Source organism: Chenopodium album, chromosome 6, assembly GCF_948465745.1.
Source record: "Chenopodium album chromosome 6, dcCheAlbu1.1, whole genome shotgun sequence".
Classification (NCBI taxonomy): domain Eukaryota; kingdom Viridiplantae; phylum Streptophyta; class Magnoliopsida; order Caryophyllales; family Amaranthaceae; genus Chenopodium; species Chenopodium album.
In genome coordinates, this window is record NC_137839.1 from 43,737,946 (window position 1) to 43,744,479 (window position 6,534).

The following is a 6,534-nucleotide window of genomic DNA, read 5'->3' on the forward strand; positions in this document are numbered from 1 at the left end:
TTGTTAGTCATTCAAGTGTTTGGTCAATGAAAGCAAGGGGGAAGTGTTCTTTCTTTGTGGATGTGTTTTGACGTCTATAGTATATACACATCCACCAACCGATGACCGTCCTTGTTGGAATAAGCTCACCTTTTTCATTCTTGACGATGGTCATGCCTCCCTTCTTTGCAACGACATGAACGGGTGAGACCCACCTAGAGCTTGAGATGGGGAATATGATTCCCGCATCTAAAAGCTTAGTAATCTCTTTCATAACTACCTCCCCCATTTTGGGATGTAATTTTCGTTGTCGTTCAATAGAAGGAAGGGCACCCTCCTCAAGGGTTATGTGGTGCGTACATAAAGCGGGGCTTATACCTTTGAGGTCATTAATGGTATAACCCAAAGCACCTTGGTGCTTTCTCAAAACACCGCAAAACGCTTGAGCTTGACTTTCACACAAAGATGCATTAACAATAACGAGGTAAATAGAATTTGGGCCTAAGAATTCATACCTATGGTGTGATGGTGAAGGTTTGAGCTCTACCATAGGAACACCTTTACCTTCCTTGGTCGAAGCCGCTTGCAAAGCCTCTTGGCTTGAGATTTTCATGCCAATTTGCTTATCACTTCCTTCAACACTCCCATCTAACAAGTTCTCACACAAAGCCATTTCCTTGCTAGGAGCACCTATCTTTTCCTTGTGCAACAAAACACACTCAAGAGGATCATTAGTTATGAGCAAGTGATCATGCATTGAATGTACAAGATTATCTAAAATTTCAACTCTCATGCAATTCTCAAGAGATGGAGAAGGATATTTTATACTTGGGAAATTCTCTTTGGTAACACTGTATTTTTAAGTTTTCTCAGTGGTAAATTGCAAAAAAACTTATTAACATTGGTAAACTTGAATTTTTGATACCAAAGATAATAACTATTTTAACCAATTTTCCTTAACCATGGTTAGTTTAATTAATTTTCTAACAATTAATTAAATATAGAAATATATTATATAAAAAAAAAAACAATCTCCCCATCCACCACCAGCCAACTACTACCACAACCAGCAACCAACGTCGGCATCCCAACCCCCTTCTCCCCTGGCCGGCGCACATCCCCTCCTAGTCGGCGACCCTATCCCCCTCCCTTTCCTCAACCACCACCCACCCAAAACCTCACACCACCGCCCACGATCCTCCTCCCACCGCAACTACATTACAACCATCCTCTAAATCTATCTCCTCCTTTCACGCAACCTCCCTTTCCTCCGCGAGATCGAACCCAAACCCACGACCTAAACCACTGGCGAAAATTAGCGGCGCAAATAAGGATGAAATCAATCAATTTCAATGGTGAAAATCAGCGGCGGCGCTTTAGGTTGAAGGTCATGGTTCTAAAAACCGATTGGTTTCGAAGGTGGGGGATTTTGAAGCCAATTAGGGATTTTGATGGTGGGGTATTGGGCGGCTAAGGAATTTCAGATTTTCGGGGGTGGTTTCTGGGATTTTCGTGGGGAAGGGAGGTGGGTTTCGGGGAAGGGGGAAAGGTGCGGCGTGGTGGATGCTAGTCGGGGAAGGAGGGCTGGATTTTCGTGGGGAAGGGAGGTGATTTTCGGGGCTGGAGATGTCGATGCTGCGCCGGCGAGAGAGGTGGCTAGGCGTTGACGTGGGTTGGGGCAGGGGATTGGGCGCCGGCGTGGTGGATGCTGGTCGGGGAAGGAGGTGATTTTTTTTTGTTTTTTTTTTTTTAAAAATAAATTAATTTTAAAATTATTTTTTAAATCATTTAAATGTCAAAAAAAAAACCTAACTATAGTTAAATATTTATTTAAAATTAGTCATTAATGTTACCGTTAGCTTAATATAAGAAATTCGAGTTTACCAAAGATAATAAGTTTTTTTGCAATTCACCACTGAGAAAACTTAAAACTGTAGTGTTACCAAAGAGAATTTCCCTTTATACTTTTATTCAAATAAAGGGAAATTCAACTCCCACATCTCCAATTTTAAGTGAAATCTTAGCACTTTTGACATCAATCAAATCAATCGAAGTAGCAAGAAATGGTCTACCAAGAATAATAGGAATTGTAGAATCCTCATCTATGTCAAGGACCACAAAATCTACAAAAATGATGAACTTTCTTACCCTTAAGGGAACATCCTCTACCTTGCCCCTTGGGATCATAATTAATATATCGGCTAATTGCAAGGTAATGTTGGTAGGTAAAATTTCTCCCTTCTATAGTCTTTGATATACTGAGTATGGCCTAATGCTAACACTAGCTCCTAAGTCACACGAGGCATTATCAATTTGCATTTTATAAATAGCACAAGGGATAGAAGAGTTTCCGGGATCCTTCAACTTGGGTGGGATTTTGTTCATTATGATTACACTACAATTCTCGATCAAGTTAACCGTTTCCACCACATCACATGTTCTTTTTCCACTCAAGATCTCCTTAAGGAACTTTGCATAATTTGGAATTTGTTCTATCACGTCAGTAAAAGGAAGAGTAAGATGAAGTTGTCTAAGCATCTATATAAATTTCCCAAATTGCTCGTCTAACTTGTGACTATTAAACTTTTGTGGGTAAGGGAGCTTAAAATTGTAAACTTCTCTTTCTCTCTCTTTTACCTTCTCAACTTATTCCTTATTGACTTCCTCAACTAGAGCATTCTCATTTCCCTCATTCTGAATTTGACCATTGCTAGGACTCTCTTTAGCATCACTCTTCTTGGAGATTTCACTCTTAAGGACCCTAACACTCCTAGTCACAATCGCATTCATAGGGCTCTTAGGATCTAAGCTTGGTGAAGTCAAATAAGAAAGATGTGTAAATTCCTTAAACTCACTAGCCAATTAAGAAATTTGGGTCTGCAACCCCTTATGGTGAGTTAACATGTCATTGAATTTCTCATTACTTAGGGTCATGTAGGTGTCCAAAAATTTTGCTTGCTTCTGTATGAAACCTTCCAAAAAACTCCTAGAGGAAAATGATTGATCATACAAATTATCACTATGATCTTGGGTATTCGGAATAAATCCAAGTGGGGTAACTCTTTGAACATTCGATTGAAAATTTCCCCTACTTCGTTCCAATTACCTCTTCATTGATTTTAGCCACTATCGTGATTATGGTTACCATAACCTTTGTTATAGTCCCCATATCCTTGGCCATGACTTTGACCAGTATAACCATGGTTGTTATAGCTACCACAATTCCCTTGGATTCCATGGTTTCTATAACTGCCATTTTGGTTATAATTATCATAGTTCATTTGGTTGTGATAATTCCTACTACCAACATTCCTTTGAGCATCAAATCTAGGTACAACATTGTTATTAGCAACAAAATTCACATGTTCATTCTCATTCCCAACATATTCAATACAAGGAACATTAGGGCAAATAGAAGCATCATGACCATTCATTCCACACAAATCACAAAACCAACATTCTCTAATCATGCAACAAGAATAAGGAAGAGAGTTAGAAGAAGAAGAAGTACCTCTCCCCTTAATTTGGGAGGGGAGAATTGGTGCTTGTGAGGTAGCGCTCTCGAGCTTATACTTAATAGAAACTACCTCCTTTTCTAAATCCGAAATTTGAGTCGACAAATTATTGATAACATTGAGTTGTTCCATTGAGCATCCCATTGTACTACACTTGTTTATCGACTCCTTGTCACCATCTTGCCATTCCATGTAATTTCTAACTACATCCTCAATGATACCTACAACCTCTTCCTCGGTCTTATTCATGATTGGGCCTTTAGCTCCAGCATCAAGACTTGCCCTCCATTGAGGACTCAAACCGCCATAAAATTTTTGAATGATTAGGGAAGTGGGGATTCCATTGTGAGGACACTCACGTTGTTACTCATTGTATCTCTCCCATGCTTCATAAAGGCTTTCACTAGATTTTTGATTGAAACCATGAATCAAAGCTCTTGCCTCCGCCATTTTCTTTTGAGGGAAGAAACGGGAAAGGAATTCCTTGGTGACTTCATCCCATGTCTTCAAAGAATTAGGCTTCACTTCCTTGTCTAGAAACTCTTGAGCTCTTCTAATTAGAGAGAAAGGAAAGAGCTTAAGCCTTATGAATACTTGAGCAACCCCGTTCACCTTAATTGTGTTGCAATATTTCTCGAATTCCTTAAGATGATTTAGGGGGCTCTCATTCACTCCTTCACTATATTGCCTCCTTTCAATCAAAGTTATCATTGTTAGTTTGATTTTAAAGTCACTATCCGGGATTAATAATGGAGAAATCCCGCTCTCATACTTGTATGCACCTAGAGTACCCAATTACTTCAATGTAACCCTCAGGATATCTCCCATGTTAACTCGCACACACAAACTCAAAGGAAAATATTAGTAACACGGCTACAAATATAGCCAAATGAGAAAAAACTTTTTGTATTTTCGAATTTAAGTGAAATAGACACAACAACAATAGCAAACAACTACGCCATTCCCCGGCAACGGCGCCATTTTTGATCCAAGGCGAGACTAGGTCGTTACAAACTAATGGAAAATTTGTCTGGAAGGGACTTATATCTTCACTTATTTGTCTGGAAGGACCTTATATGTTTAAAGTGGTCTAAAAGGACCTTATAAGTTTGTTTTGTTGTCTAGAGGGACCTTAACGTCACATTCCGGTCATTGACTTTTTAAGTCCGGCGTTGACTACGCACGTGACAGTCACGTGACTTTAAAATGTACCCTCCCTCTTTTTTTTTCCCTCTAATCTTCTTTCTCTCTCTTCGAATCCCCTTAATTTCTCTCTCCTCTGGTATTCTCTGAGGGATAATCAATGATACAGTGAAGCTTAAGTCCAAAATTCATTGCTCTCATCTACCAAATTGAATACGAGTCAGAGAAAAGAGGACTTACTTGGCCCAGGTTAGAATATCTTCTTCTCTCTCATCTGTCATTTTCATTTCCTCAATTGTACTTCAATTTTTTTTCCTTTTTTTGGGTCTTCAATGGCGAAAACAAAAAAAGAGCAAAAACGTGGCAAGGAATTTATGTTTTCAGTCCAAAAAATCTATAAAACTAGGTATATCAACTTAATTGAACTTAATTTTGTGAATTTCGAAAAAATATTAGGGTTTGTTGCTGTATTTTGCGATGTTGTTTATTGCGAACGATAATTGTTTGGTTGCATGGTTGTATGTTTAATTACTTGTTTGTGGTTGGTTTCATGAATTGAATAATTATTTAATGTTGAAATATGGGAAATTATTAGTTTATTTTTGAGTTTTAAATTGAAAATTTATGTATGTTGAAAAAGTTGCCTCATTTTTTGCTTTATTCTTGTTCTGCGTGGTTTAGGTTGAATTGAATTGAAAATTTAAGTACTTAACTTGGTGTTTGGGTAATTTAAGTTGTTTTGTATGGATTAGGTTGTTGTGTGGTGTTTAATTAGTTTCATTCTTCTTTTAATTCAAGTTTAATTATAAATACCCACCTTATAAAGTGATAGAACCTGTTAATATTAGGTTGTACTATGGGGGTAAATTTGTGACTAGAAAGGGAGTGACCACCTATGAGAAGGGTGATAGTGATTATTATGGTTTGTCATTACATCCTAATGTGGAAGAGGTTTGTTACTTTGAATTTGTGCACTGGGTTAAGACAGAGTTAGGGTACAAATAGATGGGTCAGCTTTGGTTTAGGAAGGATAGTCACACATTGTTTAGTGGTAGGCAACAATTAAAAAGTGATGAAGACATTGTGGACTTTCTGTTTGCTAGAGAGGATAATGGATGGTACCATTTGTACCTTGTGCATGAGGATGTAGTTGTTGAGGATGATAGGAGACTTATGTATGGACCAGATAGGGTGGGATTTTATACAGATTCAACTGATGTGGGGACCAGTAGTTTGGGTAGTTTTTTAATATCTGATTCACTTAGAAGTGACTCAGCAACACATTGAAGTGATAGGAGAAATGGGGCCCAGTCAAAAGATGCTGTCCAAAACCCTAGATGTACTCCCTTATCCCTTTTCAATTGCATAAAAGCTCTTAATAGCAGCTCTATCAAGCCTTCCCAGCAATCTGTTTCTGCTGCTCCTACCTCTTCCAAAAATCCAACCATTCAAACATCAAATCCTTCAGCTTCTGACCATGTGAAACCTAAAAGAAAACTCAGAAAAAAGTATTCTAAAATCAATCCAGGACCTCATATTGAAATCCAACCCACCCAAGCATCTCAAATTACTCCTGTTTACACTACTAATAACTCTGCCACACTTAAATCTGCTTCTGTGAAACCCAAAAAGGGACTAAGGCAGCATTCTTTACAGCCCATTCCTGAAGTTGAGGTTGATGATGTTGCAGATGAATTAGAGTTAGAGTGTGATGCTAGGGAGAATGATGTGGTTCTAAGTGAGGATGATTTTGAGGATCAAGATGGGGAGGATCTATTTGCAGCTAATGTAGATTTGCAGATTAGTGAGATTGTGAAAAGAAGTTAAGTGGGGATTAAGACTAAAAACAGGGAGGTTGTTGAAGAAGAACATGGAGATATATTGTTAGTGAGTGATG

The 6,534-nt window shown here is 38.3% G+C and overlaps 1 non-coding gene across 1 annotated transcript; it reads left to right on the forward strand.

Annotated features, from left to right (window-relative positions):
* The first annotated feature begins 3,831 nt into the window (after positions 1–3,831).
* Positions 3,832–3,937, forward strand: LOC145637437 (small nucleolar RNA R71). Its single transcript, XR_014114222.1, has one exon. It is a non-coding gene; the product is annotated as a small nucleolar RNA R71 (small nucleolar RNA).
* The last annotated feature ends 2,597 nt before the right edge of the window (positions 3,938–6,534 follow it).